The 21,754-nt window shown below is 51.7% G+C and overlaps 1 protein-coding gene across 1 annotated transcript in view; it reads right to left on the bottom strand.

The window, feature by feature from the left end:
• The window catches only part of Ski (SKI proto-oncogene), a 69,089-nt gene that overhangs the window by 31,242 nt on the left and 16,093 nt on the right, over positions 1-21,754 (bottom strand). The gene's annotated exons all lie outside the window — the stretch shown is intronic.

Raw genomic sequence — 21,754 nt, 5'->3', positions numbered from 1 at the left:
GAAGATGTTAACAAAACGAATTTAATGTAGCCAAAATTATTGCAAAAAGAAAACACATCGGCTCACAATGGATGTGCCAGTCAGCACAATTCAGTGGGTTTTTTCTCTCTCCAACCTCCTACTGCAGAGTATGGTTTGCTCACCTTCTCCATGAAGTGGAGACATCCCAAGGACCTGTCCCGTCCAAATCTCAGGTTTCTGCTTTGTCCAGTCTTCAGTCCTAGAGCAACTGGTCAGGTCTCTCCCACAGCAGATGGCTGGCCTGGGGAGGGAAACCCTGGCCCCCTGCCTCATCTTTCTAGTGCTATCAAGACAGATCCTGCCCGGTGGCAACAGCTGCTCACGCCGATAATCCTAGCTACTCAGAAGGCTGAAATCTGAGGACTATGGTTCAAAGCCAGCCCACGCAAGAAAGGCCACAGACTCTTATCACCAATGAACCACCAAAAAACTGGGAGTGACACCGTGGCTCAAAGTGGTAAAGCACTAGCCTTGAGCAAAAGAGCTCAGAGACAGTACCCAGACCCTGAGTTCAAGCCCCACAACCAGCCAAAGAAAAAAGGGAAAAAAAAAAGACAGATCCGATTAGAAAGGTGAACGAGAGTCATGAGGTGCAGGGCAAGGTGGGCCTCTTACCCTGAACAACAAGCCCCAGACAAAACAGGGCACAGAGGAGACACTCCTGAGGTTGGTGCTCAGACGCCACCCTTGCTCACTGCCACCAGGATCAATTCCAGCCAGCCGGCACAAGGGGAGCTGGCAGGACTCCGAAGACCCCAGCTGAGCTGGAACTGAGTGGCAGCCCTTCAGGAATGGAGCTCACAGGAAGGGCGGCAGGTCTGTGAAGCCATAGCGCACTTGGAACTCACAGGATAGCAGACAAGTGCGGGGTGGGAATGGGGCGGGGAGCCAGCCTACAGGAACCCAGAGCAGCACAGGCCCAGCGAGGAGTGTGTATGGCTGAGAAGAAACAGCCGAGGGTCAGAGAGAGCCCACCTGGGCTCACACTGGCTGAAAGTGGCTGTGCTCACCTGGGAGATAGGAAAACTCCAGAAACCACAGGGGACTGGGTCTTCTGGAACGCTCTGGGCCCAACTGAAAAGTCATAAAAGCAAAACCTAGAAGGATCTACCTACCTCCAGGTAACTTAGTTGCATCCAAAGACAACGTTCAAGAAGAGGAGTTACAAGAATAAAAAGCACCCAAATGAGTAATTTCAAATCATCTCATGACCAACTGTAATGAAGACTCTTCCTCAGCTGAAACCAACCAGAACTGATGTACACAAAACTCTGAACCACTCATTGAGCCAAATCCCTCACATTTCCGAGTTACAGAACAAACTAGGTACAGTGACTCAAGACTGTAATCCTAGCTACTGGGGAGGTGGAAATCAGGGGACAGTGGTTTAAGGCTAGCCTAGGCATAAAAGTTTGAGACTCACTCAATCAGCAGCTGGGCACACATCTGTCATCCCAAGCTACAAGGAGAGCACAGGGCTGGCTACAGTGGCATACACCTGTCCTCCCAGCTATGTGGAAAAACCCAAATAGAAAGATCACAGTCTGGGGCTGGGAAGGTGGCTCAGTGGTAGAGAGCTTGCCTTGCATGCCGGAGGCCCTGGGTTTGATTCCTCAGCACCACATAAAGCAAAATGAAAAAAGCCGGAAGTGGCGCTGTGGCTCAAGTGGTAGAGCGCTAGCCTTGAGCTGAAGAGCTGAGGGACAGCACCCAGGCCCAGAGTTCAGGCCCCATGACAGGACCCCCCCCAAAAAAAAAGAAAAAAAAAAAAGGAAGATCACAGTCCAAACCAAATGTGACATAAAGCAAGACTTTATCTCAAAAATAACCAGGGCAAAGTGGCCCAACTGGTAGAGCACCTGCTTATTACCAAGAAAGAACCTCAGTACCATCAGGGCACCATTTGCTAATCAGGAGGCTGGTTCAAAGCAGGCTAGGTAAAAAAAAAGTCTATGAGACGCTTATCTCTGATTAACCATCAAAGAACTGTAAGTGGAGCTGTGGCTCAAGTGATACAGCACAGCCTTGAGCACAAAAAGTAAAGGAATGAGGCCCTGAGTCCAAGCTGCAGTACCAGAGAGAAGGAGGAGAGGGCTGGAGGAGAAGAGGGAGAGGAGGAGAGGGAGAGGAGGAGAGGGAGAGGAGGAGAGGGAGAGGGAGAGGGAGAGGGAGAGGGAGAGGGAGAGGGAGAGGGAGAGGGAGAGGGAGAGGGAGAGGGAGTGTACCACATACACAGAAAAAGCTGGAAATGGTGCAGTAGCTCAAGGGGTAGAGTGCTAGCCTTGAGCAAAAGAAGCTTAGGGACAGCGCCCAGGCCAAGTTCAAGTCCCAGGACTGGGAAAAATAAAAAAGAAAGGAGAGGAGAAAGAGAGGAGAGAGAAGAGGGGAGAGGGGGAAATTGGAGGGGGAGGGAGGGAGGGAGGGAAAAAAGGAGGGAGGGAGGGAGGGAGGGAAAAAAGGAGGGAGGAAGGGAGGTAGGAAGGAAAGGAGGGAGGGAGGAGGGGAGAGAGGGAGAGAGGAAGGGAGGGAGGGAGGGAGGGAGGGAGACCTGTCTCAAATCACCACAGAAGAGATAGTACTCTCTGTAAGAGACATCAAAACAAAGCAGAAAAAGAGAAAATGAGGAAAAACTTCATTTTCAAAACAGATGAACATATGGGAAACTGGGGAGGTGGGGGAGGATAGTACCAAAACTTTTCCAGACTTAACCAAACTCCCTAAGTTAAATATCCCCAAATACAGGCCACCAGGAGAAAACCAGAAGAGTGCCGTGGTACACCTCAAAGCCAGAAATGAAGAAAAGACCTAAAGAATCCTGTGAGAGAAGAGAGCAGCGGCGGCAGCCTCAAAGGATTGGAACCTTGGAAGGGCTAACCTGGCGTTCCAGGCCCACGCACTCCCTTCCAAACCCTGGAAACAGCCCCTCGGTGCAGGCCACGCAGGCATGTGTGTCCGCAGGCTGCAGCCATCCTGAGGCCACGGAGACGCTGAGAGGTGAACAGCAGCAGGAATGGTAACTTTGGAGGTAAATACCTAAGACTGTTCTTTTCTTTTTTTTGGTCGGTTGTGGGGCTTGAACTCTGGGCCTGGGCGCTGTCCCTCAGCTCTTCAGCTCAAGGCGAGCTCTCTACCACTTGAGCTACAGCGCCACTTCCAGTTTTCTGGTGGTTTATTGGAGATAGGAGTCTCAGGGTCTCTCCTGCCCGAGCTGGCTTTGAACTGCGATCCTCAGATCTCAGCCTCCTGAGTAGCTAGGATTACAGGCGTGAGCCACCAGCACCCGGCTCCTAAGACTGTTCTTATTGAGGACTCTTACAAATAACTGTTTAGACTGGGGACTGCGGCTCATGCTTGTAAATTCTAGCTTTTAGGGAAGGGGGAATTGGGAGGATCTATATTAGAAGCCAGCCCAGGCAAAAGGGTCACAAGACCCCATCTCAACCAGTTAACAGGGAATGATGCATGTCTCTCATATCAACTGCACAGAAGGTAAATGGTTAATATTGGGAGGATCATAGTTCTAGACCAGTTCAGGGGAGAAAAAAAATCTATGAGCTCCATCTCAGTAGAAAAGGCTGTGTGCAGCATGTACTGTCATGTCAGTAGAAAGGCTGTGTGCAGCATGTGCTGTCATCTCAGTAGAAAAGGCTGTGTGCAGCATGTACTGTCATGTCAGGAGACTGCAGTCCAAGCATCCAGTCTGGGAGTGAAGCAAGACCCTAGCGGGAGGGGAGGGGAGGGGAGGGGAGGGGAGGGGAGGGGAGGGGAGGGGAGGGGAGGGGAGGGGAGGGGAGGGGAGGGGAGGGGAGGGGAGGGGAGGGAAGGGGAGGGGAGGGGAGGGGAGGGGAGGATGGAAAGGTGGCTAAGTGGTAGAGTGCTTGCCTTGCATGCATGAAGCCCTGGGTTCCATTCCTCAAGACCACATACACAGAAAAAGCCAGAAGTGGCACTATAGATCAAGTGGTAGAGTGCTCGCCTTTAGCAAAGAAGCTCAGGGACAGTGCCCAGGCCCTGAGTTCAAGCTCCAGGACTGGGGGAAAAAAAAAGGGGGGGGGCAGGCGCCAGGTGGTTCTCACCTATCAGTCTAGCTACTCAGGAGGATTGCAGTTCCAAGGCAGCCCTGGCAGGAAAGTGAGACTCTTATCTCAAAATAACCACTCAAAAACTCCAAGAGGGCTGTGGCTCAAAGTGGTACAGCACTAGCCTTGGACAAAAGAGCTTACAGCACCTAGGCCCTTAGCTGTTCAAGCCCCAGACCAACCAAAATATTTTAAAGGAAAAAAAGGCCAAGCCGGGCGCAGGTGGCTCACGCCGGTCATCCTAGCTACTTGGGAGGCTCAGATCTGAGGATCGAGGTTCAAAGCCAGCCCAGCAGGAAAGTCCCAGAGACTCTTATCTCCAATAAATCACTAGAAAACCAGAAGTGGCGCTGTGGCTCAAGTGGTAGAGTGCAGGGACAGTGCCCAGGCCCAGAGTTCAAGCCCCAAGACCAACTCAAAAAAATAAAAAATAAAGGCTACAAGTGTGACTCATGAGAAAAGAGGCTGCCCAGCAAGCACAACAGCCCTGGGCTCAAACCTCAGTACGACTAAAGCCCAACACTTAGTCATCAAAGTGACCGTGTACTATAGCTAACTGCTCCAAATCACGATGCCAAAGATGAAAACAAAGATAGTTATATGAAGGTGACAGGAACAGGCGTGTGTGAGTGTGTGCGCGCGCGTGCGTGCGTGCGCATGCACAAGGGGAGAGACAGTTATATGACGGTCCCAGGAACAGGTATGTGCCTGTGCAAGGGGCGACCTAGGAGCCATGCAGCCGGCACTGCAGGTGGCCAGCAAGGGGGAATCACAGGGCCATAATCTACTCGCCTGTCCAAAGGAGAGGCAAGGGGAGTGTAGGGCACACAGAACACGTGGCATGGACAGAAACAACGGTGAAAGGAGGAAGTCTCATCCCCATACCCAGCACGGCAAATGTTCACAGTGCAAACCCCAGCTACGGCTACACTGCCCACAGGGCCACAAACAGTTTACACCAAGGAGAGGCATGCTAGCCAGGCACCAGTGACCCACACCTACAATCCTAGCTGCTCAGAAAGCTGAGATCTGAGGATTTGGACTTGAAGCCAGACTGGGCAGAAAAGTCTGTGAGTCTTTTATCTCCAATTAACCACCAAAAAGCCAGAGGTAGAGCTGTGGCTCAAGTGGAAGAGTGCTAGCTTTGAGCAAAAAGGAGCTCAGGGACAGCTTCCAGGCCCCGAGTTCAAGCCCCAGGGTCAGCAATCTCTCAATCAAGTGAGCATGCAAGCAAGCAAGGTTACAAACTTCAGGAAACAAAAACTGACAAGACAGTAAAGAGAAATCTACAAGTGTAATCAAAAGATTCCAACACACTTCTGTTAATAACAGAATCAGCAAAGATGGAGTAGGTATGAAAACATTATCAGCATTTGCAGAACACAGCAGTGAGAAGCACAGATTTTTCTCACGTGCACATAGATAAGCTCTACTCTAAGCCACAAAATCAGTCACAATAAACTCAAAAGAATTCACATCATACAAAGTACATTATCTGACCACAGAGGAACTCAAATTAGGGATCAGTAACAGAAGTATCTCTGGGAAAGCCTCAACTATTTGGAAACTAACACACTGCTAAGTCACTGATACACAAAAGGAATCAGAAAGGTAATTAGAAAGTACTGAAGTGATAAAAACAGAAGACTCAACATATTAGTTTGTGAAATACCTTAGAACAAGACTTAAAACTAAATGCTATTTTAGAAAAAAAGACTCAAATAAGTGAGCTCTCAACCTGAGGAACTCAATACAGGCAAATCCACTCAAAGGAAGCCAAAGAAAGCAAAATACAAAGATAAAAATATCAATGAAACTGGGTGCTGGTGGCTCACGCCTGTAATCCTAGCTACTTAGGAGGCTCATATCTAAGGATCATGGTTCCAAGCTAACTAGGCTGATTAGGCAATTAACCACTCAAAAAAACTGAAGTGGTGCTGTGGCTCAAGTGGTAGAGTTCTAGCCTTGAACCCAAAGAGGCTCAGGGACAGTGCCCAGGCCTGAATTCAAGCCCCATGACCAATATCAGCAGCAAAAATAAATAAATACAAACATATGTGCATACATAAATAAAAATGAAAAAAATTAAATTAAAGCCAGTTTTTGGAAAAGATGAAGAATGCTAATGCTAATAACCTCTAGACAGAGATGTTGGCAGGAAGGGGGGTGGTAAACAGCATGATGGGGAGCCTCTTGGCTCCATCTCAAGGTGTCTGTGTGCATGCACGTGCACACATTTGCATGTTCATGAGCACGCACATGCAAAAACACAGGCCACTAAGCCTGCTACTCATCTGACTGCCCAAATCACCCTCTCCCATGAACAAACTTGAGCAAAAGTAGACAAAGCAGGAGCCTGGGCAGCTGAGAACCCGCCCAGCAGACCCTGCAGTCCATGCTACCAAGACATGCAGAGAGGCAGCAACAGCTATTTCCTGACACTCAGGAGGTGAGAACATTTCTCAAATCACTCCATGAGGCTAGTCGCTGATGCCAAAACCAAAGGCATGACAAGGAAACGCCAACACAACTACAGACTCTCACCCTTCACAACATGAGGGAGGGTCTCCTGCAGGCAGGCGCTAGGAACAGAATTCTGGCCTCTCTTTTGACTGATAAAGGCACCCACTTACTGGTGAAAGGTATTGCCTCTTCCCCTTCCAAGATCCAGAACAAGCTGGATGCCGGTGGCTCGCGCCTGTCATTCTAGCTACTCAGGAGGCTGAGATCTGAGGCTTGCAGTTGCAAGCCAGCCCGGGCAAGAAAGTCCGTGAGACTCTTATCTCCAATAAACCACCAGAAAACCGGAAGTGGCGCTGTGGCTCAAGTGGTAGAGCACTCGCCTTGAGTTGAAGAGCTGAGGGATAGTGCCCAGGCCCAGAGTTCAAGGCCCACAACCAACAGAAAAAAAGATCCAGAACAAGGGTGCTAAGGTACTCCGACACTGTCCTGCACCATTTAAGTAGCTGCCATCAGGTGTGGCAAACAGCAGTCAGCCAGATTGGAAAGAAACAAACCATCTTCGTGTTGTATGACCTGCTCATCCACCTAGAAAACCCAAGGCAATTTATAAAAATCTAAAACAAGTGAGGATCCAAAGTTGCAGGGCACAATGTAAGATCAACAGACAAAGATTAGTATCGTATATGGTCAGGAACAGAATTTCAAACACAAATCTACTTACAAAATTAGAAAATTATTTAGGAGATAAACTCAACAAAAAAAAGGGGGGGGGGAGACTTGTGCACAGAAACCTATAAAACATTGCTGAGAGAAATGAAGAATTCAAGAAAGCTGTGCCATTATCCTGGGCTGAAATACTGGATAAAATGCTCAAGTTCAGGGTGTCAGTTCCTTCCAAATGGGCAAGAGATCTGGTGCAAGCCCAACCAAACCTCCAGCAAGATAGTTTTCACAGGAATGGACAAACTGGTCACAAATGTCACATGGAAACACAGAGTACCCAGAACAGCCAGAATGCCTGTGAAGAGGAGAGCGAGCTACTGCCAACTGATTTCAAGCAGTGCTGAAAAGCTACATAATCAGGGTTTGGGGTGTGGCTCAGGCGGGAGGGCACTTAACTAGCCAGTGTAAGGTCCTGCACTAGTCCCCAGTACCACTAAATAAGTAAACCAGTAAGTATGTAAACAAATACACATATTCTGAAAGTGTGCTATCAACAAACACACAAAACCCAAGGACTGAATACATGCACAAAGCTAAGGCTGAACAAAGGCACAGAGACAATCCAGGAGAGAAACTCTGATCTTAACCAATGGTGCTGGCACAACCGAACATCAGACGCACAGCAAGGGACTTGGATCCACACTCATGTGGACAAATGAAAGCGGACCACAGACCTAAGACTAAAACCTAGAGCGAAACAACTTCTAGATAAAAACGGAATACTCCTTTGAGTTAGGGAAATGTTTTTCCTCTAGGAAACCAAAATCCAACCCCAAAGAACAAACTGAGAAATTACAAACTAGTAAAATATTTTTTAAAATTCTATTCTCCAAGACTGTAAAAAACAAAAAAATTGGGCTGGGAAGGTGGCTCAGTGGTAGAGCGCTTTCCTTGCATGCTGAGGCCCTGGGTTCAATTCCTCAGCACCACATAAGCAAAAAGAAAAAAGCCGGAAGTGGCGCTGTGGCTCCAGTGGTAGAGTGCTAGCCTTGAGCTGAAGAGCTGAGGGACAGCGCCCAGGCCCAGAGTTCAGGCCCCACGACCGGACCCTCCCCCCCCCCCCCAAAAAATTAAGAACTAAAATGCAGACAGGCACAGTTCCTTGCCCCGCCCAGTTGTACATTAAGGACCCACAAGGAACGGCTCTCAGTTGTCCTAACAGCAACTACCCAAGCAATGGCAAAAACTGGACGGCACAGAGATGACTCAAGAAAGGCCAGTAAGGCACAGAGGGCACCGCGCAGGTGACACTACCCACCAGGGAAATGCAACACCGGACCACGCTGGGAATGGGTAGAAATGAGGCATGGTACAGCCACTCTGGAAGACCAGTGGCTCATGCCTGTAAGCCTAGCTACTCAGGAGGCTGAGATCTGAGGGTCCCAGGCTGAAAGTGTGACTCAACTGGCACATGCCAGCTTGAGCAGTCAGCCATTCCACACCTACATATCTATCACCAAGGGAATACAACTGGGAGTCTCTACAAAATCTGGTGCATGACCATTCATAGTGGTTTAATTTATAATGGTTAGCAACCGCAACAGCCAGCATGGTGGCACACACCTGTAGCCCCACCACTGGAAGGCTGAGAGAAGGAAGGATGGCTAGTTCAAGGCTAGCTTGGATTACATATGGAGACTGCTCTAAAACAAAAATAGAAACCACAATTGGAAACAAGGGAGATATCCAAATGGACTAATGGATTTTAAAATGTTGGTGACACGTATGTGCACAACGGGATGTTATGCACCAATAATGAGGATGGGTAATTTCTGGCACCTGCTACCATGTGGAGGCCTTTCTAAATAAGCACCCTGACTGAAAGATGCCACATCACCTGGGAACCGGGAACCTTCACGGCCCTGTCTCTGATCCAGGAATTTCAAACTATTGGAGTAAGCCCAGGAACACAGTTTTGAAGAAGCTGCCCAGGATTCCAAAGCTCGTCTGGAAAGCCAGAAGAGGTGTTGCCAACTCTAGAGCAAGGGAGGAGCAACCTCAAGGCCAACTTTCACCAGCTGAAGACTGCAGACGTGCAAAGGGCCTGGGATAGGAGAAGTGGCAGAGTGCTGGCTAGCATGCACAAGGTGCTGGGTTCCATCCCTAACACCACCAAAACAAATAAACCCACACTGACCACGATCACGGGAGAAAAAGAACCCAAATAACAAGGGAAAAAAGAAAAGAAAACCAGGATTCCCTGTTATCCACCCCTCCTATTGATTCTTTACATCTTTTTTTTTTTTTTTTTGGAGACAGTCTTGTTACTTAGTTCAACCTGCCTAAGGCTCCCAACTGTTCCCACTACCACCCCCCAGATTGCAGGTTACAGACAAGAGTTTCAGCCATTTTCCTGAAGCAGTTCTGAAGTGCCTGCGTTCCCAAGCTGCCTTGGCTGGGCACCTGACTCAGCAGCACGCCCCCATCAGGTGTCCTCTAGGGAGAACATTAGAGCCACAGAACTGGGTATCAGTCATTCCCCAAAACATCCAGCTGCTCTGATACAGACACTGCAGGCCAGGATGTGAGGACACTCCCTCCCTCCCCCTCCCCCCCCCCCCCCCCCGCCCCACACGTTCACATGTGTAGGACACCAGCCTGAGTCCTAGCTACCCCAGGATCACTTCTGGTTAAACTCTAAAGCAAAGCAGGGGCATTATTATGTTTGGTGGGGTTTTTTTGGTTTTTGTTTTGTTTGTTTTTTAAAAGCAGCTCTTCCTCAATCCAACACTTACCTAAAAATGTTTGCAGGCTGGGAATGTAGCTTAGCGGTAGAGTGCTTGCCTAGCATGCATGAAGCCTTAGGTGTAATTCCTCAGTACCACATACACAGAAAAAGCTGGAAGTACTGCTGTGGCTCAAATGGTAGGATGCTAGCCTTGAGCAAAAGCAGCTCAGTGACCATGCCCAGGCCCTGAGCTCAAGCCCCAGGACTGGCATAATAAAAATAGATAAATGAGCCAGGTGCCAGTGGCTCACACCGTAATCCTAGCTCCTCAGGAAGCTGAGATCTGAGGATTTTGGTTCAAAGCCAGCCCGGGCAGGAAAAGTCTGTGAGACTCTTAGCTCTAATAAAGCACCAGAAAGCCAGAAGTGGTGCTGTGGCTCAAGTGGTAGAGCATTAGCCTTGAGCTGAAGGGCTGAGGTTTAAGCCCTAGGTTTAATTTCTCAGTATCAAATAAGCAGAAAAGGCTGGAAGTGATGCTGTGGCTCGACTGGTAGGGTGCCAGCTTTGAGCAAAAGCAGCTCCGTGACCATGCCCAGGCCCAGAGGTCAAGCCCCATGATTGGCAAAAATAAATAAATAAACGTTTGCAAGTGCAAAGATACGTCTGAAAGATAATGAAACCAGCTTCAGGATAAGAAAAGCCAAAAATGCACCAATTCCATTCCCCTCTCAAAATGTACCACAGCTGAGCCAGGTGTGGCGGAGCACCCCTCTAACACCCGCACGCAGGAAGGGCCTAGGCCAGCAACTCACAGCAGGAGCCTGTCTGGGAAAAGGACAAGCTTTCCGGGTGAGGGAAGGCTGTCCCAGGGCGGGGCAGTCGTGCAGGAGGGCGTATGGGAGTCCCTACAAGAGCTCAGAGTACACCCTACAGAATCCTGCCCACTGCAGGAAACAGGCACTGGGCAGCCGGGAGGCGGGGCCTGAGCCCAAAGCCAACGCCAACAGATGACTGTCAAGGAAATAAACACTGGCAATAAGAAAGTAGATACAACAGGCAAAAGCAAAACAAAAAACGGTGGGAGTTTTACAAAAGAAACAAAACAAAAAAGACAAATGAAATCACAGAAACTAATGGAGTCATCTAAAAATTAGTGTATTACATGATCAGGCGCCAGTGGCTTATACCTGTAATCTTAGCTACTCAGGAGGCTGAGATCTTAGGGTCATGGTTAAAGTCAGCCTGGGCAGAAAAGTCCCCATGAGATATTTATCTCCAGGGGCTGCAAATGTGAATCAGTGGTAGAGTGCTTGCCTAGCACTCTACCTCAGTACCACATACACAGAAAAGGCCGGAAGTGGTGCTGTGGCTCAAGAGGTAGAGGACTAGCCTTGAGTGAAAAAGCTCAGGACAGCGCCCAGGCCTTGAATTCAAGCCCCACGAATGACCCAAAAAAAAAGGGGGGGGGAGGAAAAAGAAAAGTACCATGGTAAGGCAGAGCAAATCCCCAGAAAGTGCTGTCAAAAGGCCAAGTACTGGACAAGCCAGAACTGACAGGAAGGGGAAGGACAGGAAAGTCAGCAAAAAAGGCCACGATCGGGCTGGGAAGGTGGCTCAGTGGTAGAGTGCTTGTCATGCATTCATGAGGCCCTAGGTTTCATTCCTTAACACCATAATAAGCAGAAAAAGCTGCAAGTGGTGCTGTGGCTCAAATAGTAGAGAGTTCGCCTTGAGCTGAAAAGCTGAGGGACAGCACCCAGGCCCTGAGTTCAAGCTCCATGACAAAAACAAAAAAAAACCAAAACCGACATGTAGCCCAGAAACAGGCTTCCTGGGCAGAAAACCAAGGAAAATCTTCCAAAGACCAGTTTAAGAGGCTTGGAAAGTTTCTGAGGAACAGAGGCAGGTCGTGTACAAAGGTCCCATGTCAGGGACACTAGAGGAGGGTCAGGTGAGCATTCCTCACCCAGCCCATCAACACAGCTAAAAGCAACACATAGCGCCGTGCAAAGCACTGACCCCCCAGCCAGCCCCCGGCCCCCAGCATGGGGCAGCCATTCAGATGAAGAGTGGACCCAGAGAGGAGCCCCACACAGAAGAAGAGCAGAGGAGGGCCCCAGAATGGCAACAGGCAAGTGGAAAGGCAGATGGAGGGACCACACACCACACAGAAAGCTGGCCTAGAGGCAGGGAGATGACTGGAGCAGGAGGCAGCAGACAGAGATCCTGAGAAAACCACCTATGAGCAGCAAATGAGACCATGAATGACAGCAGGAACACAGAAGTGGAAGGAGTGAGGGAGTGAGGCCAGATGCTCAACTTTAGGACAGAAAGGGGTCTCGACAAGGAAATGAAGAAAGTACGCAAAACATGAAGTAAGGCCAGGACACAAAATGCTTGATCCAAATGTGACATGACACGGGGCGGTCCACGGAAGGTGTGAGGTCAGAACACAGTGGCGTGGGAAGCTCAGGACAACGCATTCCAGATACGAAGTGAGGTCAGGACAGAGAAAAACAATCCAGACAGAAAATGTGGGCAGCACGCAGTTTTCCAGGAGCGCCCCCACAAACCCCAAACACATGACATAAAGGACAGTGTTCTAGAAAGGAAAGGGTATCAGGATGGTGTGTGTGTCACAGATGGGAAATAAGAGCCACAAAGAGTAGTCCAGACAGGAAATGAGGTCAAACACAATGTCCAAGGCAGGAAATGGCGCTAGGACTGGTACTGACAGGAAATGAGTGAACCATCAGAAAACACCACTCATTCAGAACCATCACAAGACAGATCTAACCACGGTGGATCTCAGCAGCGTTGACACAGGTGGGCAGATAAGGAGAGGCGACTGGAGGGCCAAACAGCCAGGCCAGGGGTCACACAAGTGCGTGCCACTCTGAAACAATCCAGCACAAACAGAAAATACCCGTCTGTTAGAGATGGTCAGTCAAAGCAGGACCATGAATGCTGTCACCTAACTCTGGGCACTCCCACTCCAGGCCAAGGCAACTTGTACAGTGGCATGAACACCAAGGAGAAGGTCCCGTGCTGCTCCCAGTGGGCATGCATCCCAGTGGGCATGCAGGCTGTGGCCAGACCACACCAAGCTGCACTCGGCTGCTATGCAGCCCACACTGCCATCGCGTGCCCACGGGCCGCCAGCTTCTCATCCCTGTGACAAAACACTCTAAGCAGGAAGGTTTACTGTGGCTCACTGTGTGCTCTCCACTGCTTTTAGGCGGTGATAATGCAGAAACGTCAGGGAAGGGTGGAGAGCTGCTGGTCTCATGGCAGCCAGGAAGCCAGGAGGGAGGGAGGGACTGGAGACAAAGTAGGCATTCAAGGGCCAACCTGTGACCACTTCCTCCAACCAGGCCCGCCTTCCCAACAAAGCCATCCAATTACAGGTTCACCGGTGGCCAATCAACCGGTCACACACACAGGTGAACAAATGACTAGTGTGTGTGATTCAAGCCCTCAAGATCCAGTCAACCACTTCCCAAACACCCATCTGTTAGAAACCAAGCCCTGATATGCGAGCCCTTGGAAAACGCCTCCGATTTAAAACATAAGCGCATGGCACTTGTCACAATCTTTGTGCCTTATTATAGGCCGAAAGGCAACAGAGCCAGAACCACGAACTGAAACCTCCCACACCATGAGCTAATAATTTCCTCGCGAGCTGGAAATGTGGCTCAGTGGTAGACTACTTGCCTTGCATGCATGAGGCCCTGGGTTCAATTCCTCAATACCACATAAGCAGAAAAGCCAGAAGTGGCGCTGTGGCTCAAGTAGTAGAGCGCTAGCCTTGAGCTGAAGAGCTGAGGGACAGCGCCCAGGCCCAGAGTTCAAGCCCCACAACTGACCAAAAAAAAAAAAAAAAAAGGGAATTTAGTAATAATAATTTCCTCCCTCCTTAGGGTCTCCCCAGGTGTTTTCTCAGGTATTCTGTCACAGAGAGGACGTCCTCTCTGTCTGTAGAGTCCTGGAGGCCACCGTGGCCCAGGACCCTCAGGAGCACACAGGAAGGGGCCACACAGTGGCTCCGCAGGGCTCAGCAGCGTGCCCTGCAGCGGGTGGTGCACAACAGGCACTCCAACCGAGGTCTCGCACGCTGTAAGCCACAGCCATCTGTCAAGATGGCTGCCTGTACCTAGAACGTTCCTCTACCAAATCAACACCAGAGTACAGCAGGATGTCTGCAAGTGAAGCCTGCTGCCCGAGACTTTCCCTCTCTTAAGAACCTTCCTCCCGACACTCGTCTCCTCATCAGGAAGCGCTCCTGGAGGTACTCTGATGCTAGACGTACCAGAACGACACCCTCAGCTGATGACTACCTGTCAGAAGGATACCCCAAGGCAGCTCTCTGCATGACTCAGACATACGTCCTCCGTGTGTTCTGTGCGGACACAGTGTTCCCATGAGCGAAGGTCTCGTGACCAGAGCCCTGGGTTCTGAGGACATGACCGCCAGATAAGGACATGCAGCCCCATAGGAAGTATCAGCATGTCCTCACGGCTACATCCTCCCAAGTATCTGCTTCTTTGCTGCTCACCATTACTAGCCAGAGCACCGTCTAATTAAGTATGTACATGTTGGGAAGAGGTCCTCTGGAACGAAAACAGGCAGCCCTGAAGCAGAGCAGCAGCCTCCTGGGCACAGTAGGAGGAAGGGAGGGGCTAAAACGCACAAGTGCACCTGCACTGCCTCCTCCAAGTGCCCTCAGAGCACACCTGTGCCAGCACACCTCTCCAAGCCGTTCTCTAAGGTGTGAGCAAGAGTTTACATGAGAATTAGATGTTGCCTTCAAGCACAGTGCCAGTGGCTCACACCTGTAAACCCAGCTACTCAGGAAGCTAAGATCTGAGAATCATGGTTCCAAGCCAGCCTGGGCAGAAAAGTCCAAGAGTCTCCACCTCCAATTATCCAGAAAAAGAGTACCAGTCATGAATGAAAAAGTTAAGCAAGAGTAGGATGCTTGGCGTTCAAGCTGGTCCTAGGGGACCAGCACGTGCGCACGCACACAAACAAGCTTTCAACATACCCCTTTTTAGGAACACTTAAGACAATCTTAATCTTGTGGGGCCCCTGGCTTTCTGACACCTCCTTTGTTCATCATGGTGGCTGTGTGTTAGCGATGGCAGTTTCTGTCCGTACAGCTACAGCTATCCAGAGCCTGTTGTCTGTTTCTGGGCAGTTAAACCAAAGTTCATCACATCATGAAATATTTACTCCAATTTCGTGACCTTTCTTTCTTTTTTTCAGTTGGTCATGGGGCTTGAACCCAGGCCCGGGGCACTGTTTCTGAGCTCTTTTGCTCAAGGCTAGCACTCTACCACTTTGGTCACAGCATCATTTCCAGTTTTCTGGTGGTTAACTGGAAATCAGAGTCTCACAGGGACTATTCTGCCCAGGCTGGCTTGGAACCACAATCCTCAGCTCTCAGCTGCCTGAGTAGCTAGGGTGGCAGGTGTGAGCCCCAGACCCCTGGCAATCCTTCCTTTTTCCTAGCAACTTCCTATCAACATTCCAACCTTCCTGATGGCTCCGGCCCCTCCCAAGGCTCTTTTGGAGCTGAATGCCAGTTTAGTCCTAGCCCTGAGAGGAAAGCCAACCCCTGGTCTCAGGAGCAGCTATGGGGACAGGGGTCTGGTCCTCTACAGGCTAGACTGGAGGTAAGACTCAAGAGCAAGCAGACATGTTAGGCTGCTCTTGTTTAATATCAATGAGACTCACAGGGGCTGAAGTCCCTTGCAGGCTGACGCGCTGACACCCCAGAACTCTGCAAGGCCCCAGAGCTTCAGAACTGCCGGGGCCACAGGGCCCCTGCCCAGGAGCCTGGCCATCCGTGCACAGCCCAGAGACTGGCAGTCGGCCTGTGCGGGAGACAAACCCTTGTCTCAGGACCATGGCCACTCCACTAAATGCTCCCACTGGTTTACAGCAGCCAAGAACAAACTCTCCCACTCTACCTCACTGCACTTTCGGCGGGATAAAATGTGGTTTTAGAATTAGCAACAAAGGACAGTTTCAAATCCTCGGCATGTAAAGGAGGATCCGGCCTGGCCTCCTCTCCTCTTTGGCTCTGCTTGCTCACACAGACAAACCCCCACAATAGCCCCGGGGGTGTGGAAAGAATGGGCAAACAGGAGAGTCCTCTCCCATCAACTCCTGCATGTCTGGGCACTGCAGCCAACAGGAAGTGAGATGCCAGTGGGCACAACAGCAGGGACGGCCCCAGGGCCCCTGCGAGACAAGCCTCACTTGCCTGTGCTGCTCAGGGCAAAGGAATGGGAAAGCACGGTGAGGGAAGGGAGATGCGGTTTTACCCAGCACAGGGACCAGGACAGTGGGTAACGCATACATGCAGAAACAGCCAAGCACAGCTCAGTGGTGCGGACTTGTGGCTCTCCCAGACGTGGCAGCAGGCGGAAGCCCCACGACAGTGGGCAGGCAACAGTGCTCATGTCTGGGAATGTGTGAAGGAGTCAAAACCACCTGCTCCAGCTGGGCTCCGAAGGCTCACATCTGTCATCCTAGCTACTCAGGAGGCTGAGATCTGAGGATCACGGTTCAAAGCCAGCCCAGGCAAGAAAGCTCTGTGAAACTCTTAACTCCAGTAAACCACCAGAAAACTGGAAGCGGCGCTGTGACTCAAGTGGTAGAGCGCTTGCCTTGAGCTGAAGAGCTGAGGGACAGAGCCCAGGCCCAGAGTTCAAGCCCTATGACCGACAGGAAAAAAAAAAAAAAAAAACACCTGGTCGGGCTGGGCAGGTGGCTCAGTGGTAGAGTGCTTGCCTAGCACACAGGAAGCCCTGGTTCCATTCCTCAGTACCACATACACAGAAAAGGCTGGAAGTAGAGCTGTGGCTCACATGGTAGAGTGCTAGCCTTGCGTAAGAGAAGCTCAGGGACAGTGCCCAGGCCCTGATTTCAAGCCCCAGGACCGACAAAAATAGAAAAAGAACCCACCTGGTCTGCTGTGTCACACGCTCAAGCAAGCCATGAGCAGGGTGTCAAGAGGAGGGAGTGGCACACTGTCTAAAAAGAAATGCTCTCATCACCTGACTTACGAAACTCTAACCCCTCTGTGCACCTTATAGTAACAGTTTTTAAAAGTATGAGCCAGAAAAGGAAAGGAGCAGGGAGCCTGGAACTTTGAGGAAGCTGCTGCTATTCTCTACAAAGTGTGACCCAGGCTCGGAGACCCAAGGGCAGCCTGAGGAACGACAATGTGAGCATGGGAACAGTAGACTGGGCTGTAATGGCGCTCAGAGATCACAATCCCTCTGGGTCTGTACCAGCCAGGCAGCGGCATGGCCCGTGTGGCCATGTCCCTGCACCCGCCAGGAGAGGGCTGCAGGGTCGAAAGTCTCCGTTACTCATTAACCACCAAGGGAATGGTTCTGAGGAAAGCACACTGTGGCTCAGGACACCTTCCCAAGCGCCGTTCACAGCCCTCTTGTACCTGGATGCGAGGCTAGCCTCACAGTGACCACTGAACGGAGAGCACAGCACACAGGGGCACAGGCAGGGCTACACCGCAGGGCAGGATGGCCTCCCCAGGTCACTACATCATGGTTACACCAACGTCCTGTCTGTAAGAAACACTCCCAGGAGTTCTGGGGGAAAAACGCCACTGCCCAAGACAAGCTCTCCACTGACCACCTAGAAATTACACCAATACTCAGGAGGAGGAAGCTGAAGCACAAGAAAGCACTCACCATGTGATTCTCCAACTTCCCCAAAGCCTTGAAAATTTCTCAAAATAAAAAATCCTAAACAATGGGGCTGGGAAGGTGGCTCAGTGGTAGAGCGCTTGCCTTGCATGCATGAGGCCCTGGGTTCAATTCCTCAGCACCACATAAGCAAGAAAAAAGCCGGAAGTGGTGCTGTGGTTCAAGTGGTAGAGTGCTAGCCTTGAGCTGAAGAGCTGAAGTGCTAACCTTGAGCTGAAGAGCTGAGGAACAGCGCCCAGGCCCAGAGTTCAGGCCCCACGACCAGACCCCCCCCCCTCAAAAAAAATCCTAAACAAAGGATAGGCCGGTTCCCAGTCTGCCGGGCACAGGGGTGCTGGCTGCCGCATACCTGGGGGGCTCAGCTCGGGCTGGGGGAGTGACCCGGCAGGGCAGGGCAGGGCAGGGCAGGGCAGGGCAGGGCAGGGCAATCCCTAGAACCTAGAACGAACACATAGGGCCATTTCCCTAGAACAGGTAGCCAGACGCATGGTACTCAAACTGTAGCATGACATCAACTCCGAAAATCCCAACGTTTCTCAACTATTCCAAAGCCTCACAATAAAAACTGAGCTCCTTCCATCTTAACCTCAGTAGGACAGGGCTCTGAAGCCCTTTGGAGAACTGGGCACTGTGTGTGAACTCCCCCTCACCCCCCCACAGCTCCCGGCCCCTGCAGCAGCAGGGCAGGTCTCACTTCTGCAAACTGGCACACTGGTGCAACCTTCCTGAAAACCACCAGCTGATAAGCATCGCCCCAGGTCAGCGTCGCCCTGAGGACAGCCGGCCTTGGCAACACGGCTCCAGCCCCTGGGCCGTCGTTGGTCAAAAACACTGCCTGGTGAGTTGTCCAAAGCCGCAGTACTTGGAAACACCTCAACCACCCTACTGAGTAGACACGGACAAGGCATGATTCCCTTAGGAGGCACCACAGCAGATAGGCAGCGTCTGGCTGCGTGCTGGATCTCAGGGCCCACAACACGCTCAGCTGCACCCTCTGAGCAGCTGGGACAGGGATCACCCAAGTATCACAACGGATAGGACCAATACAAGGCCCCAGTCAGACACACCTTGGGTTCCACCAGGGACAGGGCTCAGCTAAAGGCCTTTCTCCACCTTGGCAGGCCGCTGAAGGTGACCAGCATCTGGGGACAGCACGCATCAGCAGCACAGGCCCCCACACGCAGGCAAGCGTCGATCCCATTCTGCTGACCGGGAGCGTCACTGGCTGCCCATCCTGTCTGCAGCAGGGGCAGGCCTGGGCGTCTGCCGCCTACTGGTTTTGTCACAGCACCTGCAGGCATCCATCACTACCAACTGGCCCAGCTGGCCGTGGGTCCCGTCACTCTGGCTCAGGCTCAGGCTCATGGGCCCAGCTGCCTCTCCCAAAAGGGAGGACCAGAGCTGCTGCACAGATTGTGGCATGGTCTAGGTCTCTTCCAGCCTCGAATTCTGCTTGAGTCATGGGGGAACTGAGGTCCAGAAAGGAGTTAGGACCCAGGAGTGGGTGGCCAGGCCAGGATTCAGGCCCAGCCATGACTCTAGAGCACATGCTGGAACCACTAGGCAAGCCTGCCTCTGTCTACACATCTGGAAACTACCTGGCTTTGGGCACAGGGAGGTGGAGAAATGAAAATCTACTCCACTGACAGTGAGGATGACTTTCACTGCACCAAGAACAAAACAAACCCCAGGCAGGTGAAAAAGTGCTGGCCTGAGAGACCCCGAGTTCTCTTTCCTTTTCCTTTTGTGTTTGGGTTTTAAATCCAAATACAAAGCGCACCCTCCCCACAGGGTCAAAGGCTGCCCGCCCACGCTGGAGCTCCAAGCCTACCTTTTGAATCCAACCAATGGCTTCCACCTCACAGAGCGCCAGGGACCCCATCGATATTTGCAAAACAAAAAGGACCCTCCTTTCAAGAGCCACCCCAGTGGGCCCCGCCATTAATATTCAACAGCGAAGACAAAAGCTGACAAAGGACTCCAGTGGCACCCAAGCCAGGACGGAACTGCCGGGCGCCCAGGCCCGTGCCGGTGAAGATGGGAAAGGCCGGGGCAGGGGCGCTGCTGCCCCTCCTGTTGAGGCCGGGGGTACAGACCCCCCAGAAGCTACCTTACCCCCAGGTCCACAGGGCCTTGACATCTGCAGAGGCAGCAGTCCAGGCCAGGGAAGGGAGGACAGAGGTGCTCCGCCCCAGAGCCTCCAGCTCACTGGCAGCACGTGCAGACTCGCTGTCCTCAGAGGTGCCGGGGACCAACAGCAGCCACAACCCGCTAGACCACCTGTCACCAGCGGTGCCAGGCCAGTCCGGCCCGGGATGAAGAGGGCATGTGCACAGGAGGCATCAGACAGAGCCTAGAGGCAGGACTAGCAGGGAGCTGCGGAGCCACGGCCAGCACTTTCCTAAAGCAAACCTAGAGGAAGGAAACAGGAAAGAGAAAAGGACTCTCTCCCCAGATCCAGGGCAGGCCCTGGACTCCTCCCTGCTTTCAGCTAAAAACAGAGGTTGAGCCAGTAGTGGTCTCCGCATGTGACTAGGGCCAACGATGCCCCTGCTCGGGGCCACTTCCTGAGGAGGCCAGAGCGGTAATTCTCCAGGTCCTTACATGGTCTATGTTCGGTGGAGAGCAAAGAAAGGAACAAGACTTTGGAGAGGCATATGCCGTGGGGAGGCCATCTTTTTCCTAAAGAACTTTTCTTTTTCTTTTGGTCAGTTGTGGGGCTTGAACTTTGGGCTTGCGCACTGTCCCTATGCTCTTCAGCTCAAGGTGAGCTCTCTACCACTTGAGTCACAGCACCACTTCCCGTTTTCTAGTGGTTTATTGGAGATAAGAGTCTCACAGACTTTCCTGCCCGGGCTGGCTTTGAACTGTGATCCTCAGATCTCAGCCTCCTGAGTAGCTGGGATTACAGGCGTGAGCCACCGGTGCCCAGCTGGTCTTTGCTTTCTTAGTAGCTAGGATGACAGGCGTGAGCCACCAGCACCCAGCCCTAAAGAGCTTTCTCTGGCTAGATCCCAACTTCAGAAGAAGGGCAGCAGGTTCACCAGCACCTCCTGCCTCTCCCCGGCTTGCCCAGCCTGAGGCAGCCGGTGTCCAGGCCCGTGGCAAAGGGCAGCCCTGAGCACAGGAGTGGGGTGGAACCAGCAGAGCGGCGGCTGAGCCCAATTCTCATGGCTGCCCCAGGCCTGGCACTCCACACAAGAGCCCCTCACAACCCCGCACTGCACACCAGGCCTTCTGCCCCGGCAGGCGGGCTCCAGGTCAGGCAGCAGCCCTCTCTATGAGCCAACATGGGGGACGAGACGGAGCACAGAACCTGCAGGTGCCCTGAGCCCACGGCACTGATGTACACAAGGTCTCCATTGACAAAGAGGAATAAAGCTGAGGTTTCCATCTGCCGGTGTTCACCAGGAAACATGGAAGCCAGGGAGGGTAAGACGCAGCACAGGGGATAAACCCCCGGCACAGCGCCGTGAGCAAGGCAGGCGCTGGCCCACAACAACGGGAGGACGACGGCCGGACGAAATGCCCAAATAACCACTCAGAGTGGACCAAGAACCTTGAACGGACACAGCCAACCCAAACACGGCATGATTTCAACACCAGCGATCCCCAGGGAAATGCAAACCCAACCACCACGAGGTACATCCTCCATGACACCTCCTCCCACCCATCAAGATGGCCAGTATCCAAGACAGCAACGAGCTCTGGAGAAACCAGAGCCACTGTGTGCTGTTGGTAGGAAATAAAACAATGCAGGCACAGTGGAAAACAGTGCAAGAGTTCCTTGCAAAACTAAAAATAGAACTACCACATGGTCCAGCAACCCCACTTCTGGGTACCACCCCGAAAGAACTCAAAAGAGGAACTCATGTGAAACTTGTCCACTGACGTGAATGAAGGAGATGTACCCATACAATGGAATATCATTCAGCCTTGAAAAAGAAATCCTGAAATTAGCAGGCTGAAGCAGGAACCTGGGCTACACAGCAAGACATTCTCTCTCCCTCTCCAAATAAGTAAGTAGATGCCTGAACTTCAGACACGCGGGTGAATCCTGG

This window comes from Dipodomys merriami, unplaced genomic scaffold, assembly GCF_024711535.1.
Source record: "Dipodomys merriami isolate MVZ:Mamm:240054 unplaced genomic scaffold, mDipMer1.0.p SCAF_28, whole genome shotgun sequence".
Classification (NCBI taxonomy): domain Eukaryota; kingdom Metazoa; phylum Chordata; class Mammalia; order Rodentia; family Heteromyidae; genus Dipodomys; species Dipodomys merriami.
This window is presented reverse-complemented; position numbering and strand designations above follow the sequence as displayed.